The 12,090-nt window shown below is 36.3% G+C and overlaps 2 pseudogenes; both read right to left on the bottom strand.

Moving 5' to 3' along the window:
* Nucleotides 1-1,426: 1,426 nt before the first annotated feature.
* Nucleotides 1,427-1,545, bottom strand: LOC120610581 (uncharacterized; annotated as a pseudogene).
* Nucleotides 1,546-10,735: 9,190 nt separating this feature from the next.
* LOC120610568 (uncharacterized) lies at nt 10,736-10,854 on the bottom strand (annotated as a pseudogene).
* Between the last annotated feature and the right edge of the window lie 1,236 nt (nt 10,855-12,090).

Raw genomic sequence — 12,090 nt, 5'->3', positions numbered from 1 at the left:
TATCAATTTGAGGAAGTTTCTACTTTTAGTTTACTGAGTTTTCATCATGAATGGGTGTTGGATTTTGTCAAACGCTTTTTATTAATTATGTGATTTTTTTTTTAGCCTATTGATGTAATAGATTACATTAATTGATTTTGAATGTTGAACCAGCCCTGTATACCTGGAATAAGTGCCACTTGGTCATGTTGTATAATAGTTTTGAACATTGTAGGTTTCGATATGTTAATATTTTGTTGATTTTTGCATCTATGTTTAGAAATATTGGTCTATAGTTTTCAATTTTTGTAATGTCCATGCTGATTTTGGTACTAGGGTAAATCTGGTCTCATAGAATGAGTTAGGAAGTATTCACTCTCCTTCTATCTTCTGAAAGAGATTGCAGAAAATTATTGGTATAATTTCTTTCTTAAATGTGTTGTAGAATCTACTGTTAACTCATCTAAGCCTTCTGCTTTCTGTCTTGGAAAGTTATGAATTATTGATTAAAATTTTTACATAGACATAGGCCTATTCAGATGATCTATTTCTTTCTTTGTGAGTTTTGACAGGTTATGTCTTATATGGAATTGGTCCATTCAACTAAGTTATCAAATTTCTGGGCATAGGCAAATGTGTGATCAAATTGCAGGTTTTTATATGGGTTCAAGTCACTTTCTGGGGTCTGCCCTTCTTAGCAAAATTGTGCTTTCAGCCTGAGAATGGTTTTATTTTGCCTTTATGTTAAGGATTGTTTTTCTGGATATAAGATTCTTAGTTGTGAGCATGCTGAATATATCATTAACTACTTCCTAGCCTCTATTGTTTCTAGTGAGAAATAAGAACTTAATCTTATTTGGCGTCTCTTATGCATGGCATTATTTTTTTTCTTACTTTTCTTTTCTTTGCTTTTTTCCTTCTTGCTTGTATTTTTGTTTTAGTATTTTTATTATTATGTGTTGGGATGTATATCTCTTTGCATTTAATTTACCTAGAGTTCCATGAGCTTTCTGGATGTGTAGATTTATACATTTCATCAAACTTAGATTGTTGTCTACTATTTTTAAAAAAATATTTTGAACATTTTCTGCATCATTCTCCTCTAGTTTTGCTAATGTCCTTACAAATATCTTGCTGCACTTAAATTTCTCTGAGGCTCTGTCATTTTTTTCTTCATATTACACACTGTATTAATCTATCTTCAAGTTTACTGCTTTTAAGTTTTTGTCAAGTAACCAGTCTAAGCCCCTTTCTGTACTAAAGGCAGTATCTGTTGCCTGTCTTTTTAAAAATGTATGGTCACACTTTTCTGTTTGCGTGTCTCATAATTATTTTTTGAAAACTGGACGTATTGGATAATTTAGCAACTTTATTATATTTTATTTATTTATTTTAAGCGAGGCAACCCTTGGTTGACCTCACAGATTGCAAAGACCTTGTCAGCTTACGCCTACAGCACCTGGTCTTCCTAGGTGGTCTCCCATCCAAGTACTAACCAGGCCTGATCCTGCTTAGCTTCTGAGATCAGAGGGGATTAGACTTGTTCAGGGTGGCATGGCCGTAGATTTAATTTAGCAACTTTAGATACTAATCTTCATTTCCTGGGCTTTCTGTTGTTGTATGCTTGTTTATTTTCTTAATGACCTGGCTAGGCTATTTTATTAAAGTATATTTCTTCCACAATGTAAAGACTCTGATATCATTCCACAGAGGACACAGAATTGGGCATGTGTTATTGCCTTTGCATGAAAGTGGTTTTAGCAGGACTTCCTTTGACAGTCTCCTTTCATTTAGAGTTTTCTGCTTCTGTTGGTGGTACATGTAACCTTAATTACAAAAATTACCGGTTAATTGTTCTATAGTTTTTGACAATGACAAAGGCATAAGTTGCTTCTTATCCAATTAAAATTAGGATCTTGTGCAGGATACTTTTTGAAACCAATCTTTGAGGTTAGTTCTATCCTCAAAGGTCTTTTCTTAGCTGTTTCTTTCCATGATTCTCTCTAGTTAACTGTCTGGACCATGGTTTATCTTATTGCTCTCATAGGGCTACAAATCTACTTATATTGGCTTAATACCAAAAGCTCCATTACTTTCAAGGCTCAACCTTCCCTATGCTCTGTTCCATATTATGTTGTTCATTTGAGAAAAGTACCAGACTTTTATTTTCTTGTGGTCTGCCTCCTCCCATCCACCAAGAAAAATCTTGAAGCCACTGGCTTGGAGCTGAGGCAGGGACTGTGGTCTGCTTGTCTCAGAGAGATATTCTACTTTACTGTCAGGGTGCTGGGTATGGACAATAGCCTCTGTTCTTCTCAGATTTTCTCTCCTGCTGGAATCCTCTTCTTATAAGCAAGCTGGGGTGAAGATGATCAGGACCTCATTACTCTCAGCTGGTCAGGCCTCTACTCTTTCAGCGGGGCTGGCCTTATCTCTCAGACACACTTACCTAGAACTTAGCCTGGGCAACATAAAGCTGTGATCAATGAGAAATGCCTGTGGCTTGCCCCTCCCAAGCAGGTACTGTAGCCCTAGACGGGTGTTATAGGATAGGAAGCCTCATCTTCCTGGCCACATACACATAGAGTGGGACTTTCATCATGCAGAACTGGCGGGGAGCAGAGTGAACATATTGTAGCTCAAGTGCCACAAACTGGTCTTACCAAAATTTAGTAGATTTTCTTAAATAAATGTTTATTTATTGCATGATAGTGTGACAATTTCCAGAGATTTTAAATGTTGTTTTTAAATAATTTTAAGCAATTATGGTTGTTTCATTGGGAAGCAGGCTCTCAAAGCTCCTCAAACCACTATTGTTGACATTGTATTTTTGATTGAGTGTGTGCATTTATGTGTGTGTTGCAGGGTGCACCGTTGGACTCTTTTATTTCTAAGATTATTTTTACATATGGTAAATGGTCATGGTAGTGATTTACAGTACTGATATAAAGTTTTCTTTTAAAAGCAAATTAATTTAAACTATTTGTTTCTGTAATAGAAAGATTTAGTAGTGATGAAAATCATAACCCTTACCAAAGTAAAGAGAACATCAACATACTATGTTAAATTGGGGAAATAAAAAAAGCAAATGAATGGTTCTAAAAGAAAATATCTTTTTAGCTCTGACTCTAAACATGGATGAGTAGTAGTCATAGCACTTTTACTCATCATCAACATTTATATTCACTCCTAGCCTCAGATTTTGTTTTCTAATATTCTTCACTAAAAAAAAAAAAAAAAAAAAAATCTAGGACTTCCAAGAAAAGGGCAGTAATAAAAACAAAGAAGTTGGCTTAAAGGAACTCTACTGGGAAATTTGTAATAATTTGAATATTAAGGAGGATAATAGTTATGGCTAATTACGAAAGTTTTGAAAGGTTAAAAAGTTGTCATACAAAAAAAGGATAAAATAAAAAAATTAATTTTATTGGTTTGAATAGTAGACAGATGTTATTATATGGGGGCATTTTATTCTTCTAAGTACATATCTGCAAAGCACAGATATTTACTTTTTTGTATCTGTGTAAATAGAATTTGGTAAATATAGGATACTTGGAATAAGTCAAATAGTTCTAGATAAATTGGGAGCTGTATCAAGAACTCATTAAAAACTAATCTGTAAAATGGATCATATGTATTCTGGTGGCTTATCAGTTAGAAAAGGATATGTTGGTTAATAACCACAAATTATCACTTACTATCAAATTTTAGTTTGTTTCAAGATATTATGTGTCAAATAACCTATTCTCCTAAAAGAAGTCTAAATGTGCAATTAATTCTGCATCACCAAGTATATAGCAACCTCCAACTGACACTTCTAATAGGAATAAGATGCTTTTAAGGCCTACATTTGTTTTTAATAATGTAATAAAATTAGTAAATGTGTTATGAGGCAGAATAATGGCAGGGAAATATAATATGGTAGTGAGACAGCCAGACAATAATAGGAAAACAAGATTTCAAGTGAATATTATTCTAGAAAAAGGTTCTAATTGGCAAAATACTTAAAAGTAAATAAAAAATGTGGACCCAAATGCTTTATCAACATAACTAGTTAAGATATGGAAAGAAACTCAATCTGACATTATAGAGCTCAAGTTTGAGTCACATTTGAGAAAAGCAGCTACATTTTGCACCCAGACCAAGAATCCATTAATTTATAATCCAGGTCCTGTAATCTTGGCTGGTCTGAGATAATATCATTTATCCTTTTTGTCTGATAAAATTATTACAATATTAAGAAAATATCTGAATAAGTTTAAAAACAACCTTAAGAAGGTATCATATGAGGATGACTATAGGTAAGTATAAACACAAGTGCATAAATAATGAGGCAATGAACTAATTCCATGATGCCTATAATTTAGAATAGGTTTTAGAGTGAGCACAGTGAGCACAATTTTTTTTCAGAAAATTTAGATAATAATTGTGTGTATATTTCACTTGTTATTTAAGGTAGTTGAAGCATTTAAAAGAATCAGTTATTCTGAATTAGTAAATGTGACTTAAATTGTTTAAGAAAAGTTTATTAATATTATGAGTCCATCCATGTCTAAATAAACTTGTTCAACATTTATTAAATACAAATGTAATAAATTATTTAATAAAGTACAAATGATGAGTATTTTTCTTTATGAAAAATAAACCCTTGGACATAAATCTAATCAACAGTGAAAAATGAGTGATTCAAAGAAAAGTATTAAATAGTGATAAAGATGGTACACAGTTAAGGGTTTGAGGCAACAAAATGAAAAGACATGAAGATAACTGTATTTGGGAAACCTGTTTTAATGGTTAAAAACAGCTATTGGTGTTGTATAGATCTGTGTTTAAATTCCTGGAGGTACATCATTTATTAGCTGTATGATTTGAAAGACAGTTACCTAAACTTTTAATCTCTTATTGTTCTCATATGAAACACTAAGAAAACAATACTTCCCTTCTAAGGGTAAATAAATATAACGGTTTAGCTTAGCACATGATCCATGATGACATTTTCAATAAGTCGTCAGTATTCATTTTATCATCTTTTAAAAATTCAAATATTCTTGCCTTTGAGGGGAAACTTGGTAAAATGGCATAGATTATAGAAGCTTCATTCATTCCTTCTTGCAACCACATCAAAGATGAGATGGAATCACAGAGCAAACAGTAAGAAGAATCGCTTGAGGGTCTAGAGGAACAGAAGCCCTACAACTAGGGAGAGAAATAAGAAATCACCTTACAATGGTTGCTGGTAGGAGAGGGTGAAGATATTGAGGCTGTCCGATCCACAGTGGCTTAGTGGGATAGAGACTACAGCAGCTTCAGCCAGCAGCTGCAGATGCCTCTTAAAGGGGCCCTGTCTGAGCGGACTTTCGCGGTAATGGACCTGCTCACTCTGAGCACCAGAGCCAGGTTGGCTGCTCCAGGAACACCAGGGACTTACAGGGGGACACTGAGTTGTCGGAGCGAAGGTCAGAGGTGAGGCTTTCTCTCGGGCAGAAGTGCTGGCCGTATCCATTGTTTCTCTGTTGATCCTTCCCACCTCCCAGCGGTCAGACACAGCGTTGCCATAGCTGAGATGTCATCAAACTGGATAACAGAGGTCAGTCTGCCTAGAAGACTCCCTGAATCTCCACCTCTCCCAACTCCCAGATCTACACAAGTCACATCTAGCTGTGTCCTTGAGGAGTTCTGTGCCACTTGCTGAGCAATGCCAAGACTTACATTGGTGGCAAATAACCTTGGTTTCTGGCACGGCTTCTTGAGGCAATATAAGCACAGCATCTGTGGATAGCTTGCTGAATCTTACCAGGTGGCCCCAGAGGCCCCAGAGGGGCACAAGTTGGGGCTAAACTTGGCCTGCAGCTGAACTCATCTCAGGACTATGCCACTGGAAACCTACTACATAAAGCCACACTAATAAAGCTGGAAGACTTAGAAGCTTTAATTAGTACATAGAAACAGACATAGAAAGGCAGCCCGGATTGGAAGACAGAGAAGCTGGAATCATACGAGAGAACAGAGCAGAGATCCAGGAAAAATGGAGTTAAGCAATCTAACAGATGCAGACTTCAAAACACTGGTTATAAAGATGCTCAATGAAATTAAAGGAAGTGTAGATGAATTCAGTGAGAACTTTAACTAAGAGATAAAAAACATAAATGGAAATGGAAATTATAAAAGGGAACCAGTCAGAAATGAAGAATACATTACCTGAAATGAAGAATATATTAGATGGAATAAATAGAGTGAATAAAGAAGAGGATTGAACCACTGATATAGAGGACAGTCAATCAGAATGTCAGAATGTTAAGAAAAAAGTAACCAAGAATATAATTATAATTTAAGGAGGCCATGGAATAAAATTAAGGGTAACAACATTCATGTCATAGGGGTACCTGAAGATGGAGACCAAGAAGTTGCATATATATTTGAAGAAATAATGATGGAAAACTTCCCTAATCTGGTGAAAGAAATAGACTTTCAAACCCAGGAAGCTCAGAGAGTCCCCAAAAAATGAACTCGAAGAGGCTCACACCAAGACACATCATAATTAAAATGCCAAATTTTAAATGCAAAGAGAGAATCTTAAAAGCAGCAAGAGAAAAAGAGTTTGTTACCTATATGGGAGCTCCCATAAGACAAGCAGCTGATTTCTCAAAAGAAACTTTACAGGACAAAAGGACTTGGCACAAAATATTTAAAGTGTTGAAAGCCAGTATCTACAACCAAGAATACTTTACCCAGGAAAGCTATCACTTAGAGTCAGAGGACAGATAAAGATCTTTCCGGACAAAAATAAGCTAAATGAATTTGTCACCACCAAGCCAGTATTACAGGAAATATTGGAAGGACTTTTTTAAGAAAAAAAAAGTATCAAAAATATGAATAAAGAATAGTAATAACTACATTCCTATCAACAAGTACCTCATATGGAAAAAAATTAAGTGCTCCAACTAGAAGATCAGGAAGCTGAATGGATAAGAAAACAAGTCCTCTACATATGCTGCCTACAAGAGATTCACTTCAGATTAAAGGACAAACACAGACTAAAAGGAAGGGGATGGGAAAAGATATTGTCTTGATGGACCTAGAGGGTATTATGCTGAATGAAATAAGTTAGATAAAAAAAGAAAAATATTGCATGATTTCATGTACATGTGGAATCTAAAGAACAAAATAAACAACAATGACAATGGAAACTAAAACAAACTCATAGATACAGAGATTATTTTGAGGCCTACTAGACAGGAGGGGGAGTTGGGGGGATGTTGAAAAAGGGCAAAGAGATTAAGAGGTACAAATTGATAGTTACAAAGTAGACAAAATAAGGAAAATGGTCAACAGTGTTCTAACAAATATGTAAGGAGGAAGAGGGGTACTTGATTTAGTGGGGTGATCGCTTCCTGAGTTATATAGATCTCTAATCACTATGTTGCACAAATGAAATAAATATATTATTGTATACCAATTAAAAATGAAAACAAAACTCATTAAATTATATAACGTAAATGTGAGAAACTGTTTATTATAATTCAATAAAGCTAAGGAGAGAATTCAAATATTCTTGGGAAGGAGAGTATAATAAATTAAGTCAGTTCATGCTTATCCTCATTTTACAATGCTGTTCCTTTTTTTTTTTTTCCACAGTCAAGCCCCTGAAATTGTTACATCATAGTTTTCTCCTACTTCCTCCACCTTTAATCACCTCTCAGCCTATAGCCATCTAACTTCTATTTCTACCATTTTACTGAAATATCTCTTATACTTTTCGGGCTTTATTAAACAATTTCTATGTTGTAGCGTTTGACAACATTGACATACCCTTCAATCTAATTTCCTTTCATTGTTTCCTTGCTAATGTCTTTGCTATTTCTCCTCTTCCTCTAATCACTTCTCAGTCCTTTGGCTGAGGCATCTATATCTGTCAGACCTAAATAAGGCCATTCATCAGGATACTATTCCCTGACTTTTTTCTTCATTCGGCTCATTCTTACTAGGGAAAATCATCCAACGCAATACCATGATCATTCTAAAATCTCTATTCATGGCTTTGATTTCTTACAAGTTCTAGTACTACATAAATAAGTAACAAATAATTCAATATATAAGCATGTCCAGCTCAAAAAATTAAACCCAAAATACATTATTCAATCTACTTTTCTTAATTTAGTTAGAGATAACACCATTCATCTTATTCAAGTATTGTACCTGGGATTTTTTTTCTTTCTTTTTTTCCTCACACTATGAGTGCCCACTATGTGCCAACCACTTTGCTGCATGCTCAGATTGATTGTTGTGTGTGTGTGTGTGTGTGTGTGTGTGTGTGTGTGTGTGTGTGTATGTATGTCTGTGTGAGAGAGAGACAGAGACAGAGATAGAGAGTTACACAGAGAGAGAATGAGAGAGAAGATAACATTTCTATCCTCACAGAGTTTGTACTTGCTGTGAAGGAGATAAACAATATAGAAATCACACACAAAAAATGTGCACTGTGAAAACATTTATTATTGGTACCTGACTTAGGAAAGTTAAGGAAGTTTTCATTAAGAAAGTGTTGACTGAGTTGGGTCTAAAAGACGTCTAAGAGTTAGCTAGGCAAAGCGAATGGCATTCCAATCCGAGGGAACAGTACGTGCAAGGTCTTTTGGGAGTGAAGGATCGCGATGCACTTTAGGAACTGAAAGAAGGGCAACTGTAGCAAGAATAGATAGAGTACTAAATGGGGCTGAATGGTAAGTAGAAGCTAGAATTTTGGCCTTTACCTTAAGGTTAATTTTAAGCATTATCAGTTTGGCTTTAGATATTTTCATTCATTTATTGTTCTTATATTTATTGAATTGAACTAGGTACCAGGCACTTGTCGAGGCTCTTGGGATATATCAGAGAATAAAATAGACAGACTATTGCTGCCCTCTTGGAGCTTACAGTCTTGTGAGGTGAAGCAGGCAAAAATAATACAATAAATAAGTGAGATTACATTTTGGAAAGTAAATGTTCTAGAAATAGAAATAGAGTTGGGTAAGGGGAATTGAGGCTGTCAAAGTATGGAAGATGCTATTTTAAATAGGGTAGGTGCTGTAGCCTACACTGAGAAACTAACATTTGAGCAAAGATTTGAAGGAGGTGAATTAACTAGTCCCACGGATATCTTGTAATGGAGTATTCAGGTAAGTGGAAAAGCTAGTGCAAAGGCCCTAAAGCAAAAGACTATTCGGCATGCTCATACCTAAGGAACAGCGAGCAGACTGTAAGACTGGAGTGGAGTGAATGGGGGTGGAATAAGAAGGATTATGTCTAAAATTAATGAGTGGGTGTGCGTGTCACATAGGATCTTCATGGGTCATTGTTAGGACTTTAGTTTTAATCATGAGAAAATTTGCCGAGTCTGTATTTCCTTTTAATTATTCCAGTGCAAATCTCAAATGTCAACTGGGAACTTAAAGAAGGTCATGGATGGATATAAGTTTTTGATTCATCTCTAATTAGCAATTAGAACCATGGATATGGAAGAGATGATCTAGACTAGGGACTGGCAAATTCCATGGGGCAAGTCCAGCCTGCTGGCTTATTTTGTAAATACGGTTTTATTGGAATACAGCCACATCTATTAATTTTTATATTTTTCTATGGCTGCTTTTACTTTAAAATGACAGACTTCAGTAGCTACCATGGAGAATATATGGTCCGCAAAGAATAAAATATTTACTCTCTGGTCTTTGACAGAAAAAGGTTGTTGATCCTTTGTCTAGAAACACAAAACAGTTTGAGTGGAGAAACAAGACTATGACTGCATCTTGGGCGACTCCAACATTTTCTGAGAGTAGGCTAAGGGTGCGAAGCGGGGATATCTAGTGGATATAGTGAAAATCTAGCACAAACTTCACAGGAACTCAAGAAAAGAATGTTTCAGATATTAAAACAGTTTTAATTAATATGGAAACCGATAAAAATTATTTAGATTAAAAACTTCAAGGGCATTGGTTTTCCTAGTAAAAGATGTTTTAGTGGAGAGTTAGGTATAAGAATTAGAGTCAAATGGAAGTGACTTGAGGATTGAATGAGATATGGTGAAATAATATCGAGAATATAGACATCTCTCTGATATGCTTGTCAAGAGGGGGATAAAAATAACAATTTAGGTTAAGGTAATTCTTGGGGTCAAGGAAGGGTTTTGATGTACATTGTTTTCTTGAGACTCTCTGAGCTTCTAGGGGTTGTATGTCTATTTCCTTCACCAGGTGATGGAAGTTTTTTATCATGATTTCTTCAAGTAGCTCTTCAACATCTTGTTTACCTTCAGGTACCCATATGACACAGACACTTTTACATTTACTATGTCCCATAGGCTTCTTAAATTATTATTATAGTCTTGGCTTCTTTTTTCTTGGCATTCTGATTGAGTGTCCTTGGCCTTCCCGTTTTCTATATCGGTAGTTCGATCCCCTTCTTTATTCACTCTGTTGATTTCATCTAATATACTCTTCATCTCGGATAAAGTGTTCTTCATTTCTGACTGCTTCTCTTTTATAATTCCCTTTTCTATATTTATGTTTTTATCTCTTTGTTAAAGTTCTCGCTGAATTCATCTACACTTCCTCTAAGTTCATTAAGCATCTTTATAACCAGTGTCTATTTTATTTTATTTTATTTACTTATTGATTTATTAATTTATTTAATTTATTTATTTTTAGGTGAGGCAACCTTTGGTTGACCTCACAGATTGCAAGAACCTTGTCAGCTTACAATCCCTTATTTTTTTTATTTTTTATGCCTTCAGCACCTGGTCTTCCTAGGTGGTCTCCTATCCAAGTACTAACCAGGCTCAATCCTGCTTAGCTTCCGAGATCAGATGGGATCAGGCTTGTTCAGGTTGGTATGGCCGTAGACTATAACCAGTGTTTTGAACTCTGCATCTGTTAGATTGCTTGACAACATTATAGCTGGACCTCTGTTTTGTTCTTTCATATGGTTTCTGCTTCTTTATCTTCCCATTTTGATTGTCTTCTATGTCTGTTTCTATGTACTAAGCAAAGCTCCTAAATCTCCTGGTCTTATTAGTGTGGCTTTGTGTAGTAGGTGTCCAGTGGCACAGTCCTGAGAGGGGTTCAGCTGCAGGCCAAGTTTGGCCCCAGCCTGTGCCCCTCTGGGGCCACCTGATAAGATTCAGCAAGCCATCCACAGATGCTGTGTTTATAGTTCCCTCCACAGTCGGCTGCCACTAATGTGAGTCTTGGCTCTGCTGAGTAAGGAGCACCTGACTCACCAAGGTACACCTGGATGTGGCTTAGGAGAGGCTGCGAGTTGGGGAAAGCAGAGTTTCAGGGAGTCCTCTGGGCAGAGTGACCTCTGTTATCCAGTTTGATGACCTCTCAGCTATGGTGGCACTGCATCTGCTCAACAGAGGAACAATGGATATTGTCGGCAGTTCTGTCCAGGAGAGATCCTAGTCTCTGCCCGTCACTCCGAAAACACAGTATTCCCCTGTAAGTCCCTGGTGCCTCCCGCACAGCTGACCTTGCACTGGTGCTCAGAGAGAGCAGGTCTGTCACTCGCAGACCCGGCCCCTTTAAGAGGTGTCTGTAGCTGCCTGCTGTTGCTACCATAGCCTCTATCCCACTCAGCTGCTGGACCAGGCAGCCTCTCATCCATGCCCCATTCTATCTCCTCCTGTTGCAGTGTTATTTCTTATTTCTCTCCCTAGTTATAGGGCTCGTTTATCTAGATCTTAGGTGGCTTTCCTTGCAGTTTACTCCATGTTTCTGTTGCAACTGTTTTGCTTACAAGAGGATAAACAAAGCCTCTATCATCTATGACATTTTTTCCCCTCTGTGTGTCCACTCTTAATTCTCTACAAAGCTGCCGGAACAATGTTTATATAATGCAGTTCGATCATATAACTGCACTTCAAATGCCCATCAATATTTTCCTAATATAAGGTTCTGTTTTATAGGGTCCTGCTTGTCTCTCAAATCTCTTCTTCTCCCAGGAATGTTATTCTCTACCAATATGAACCCATGTTTTCCAGAGAACTTTCCATGTATTTTACACCTCCGAGCCTTTGTCCATGTATGTTTTCCGCTTGGAGCTTCCCTTATTGTATCATATTTTTGTTCATGTATGTTT

Source organism: Pteropus medius, unplaced genomic scaffold (assembly GCF_902729225.1).
Source record: "Pteropus medius unplaced genomic scaffold, Ma_sr-lr_union100, whole genome shotgun sequence".
Lineage (NCBI taxonomy): Eukaryota > Metazoa > Chordata > Mammalia > Chiroptera > Pteropodidae > Pteropus > Pteropus medius.
Note: the sequence above shows the minus strand (reverse complement) of the source record. Positions and strands in the feature narration are given on the sequence as shown.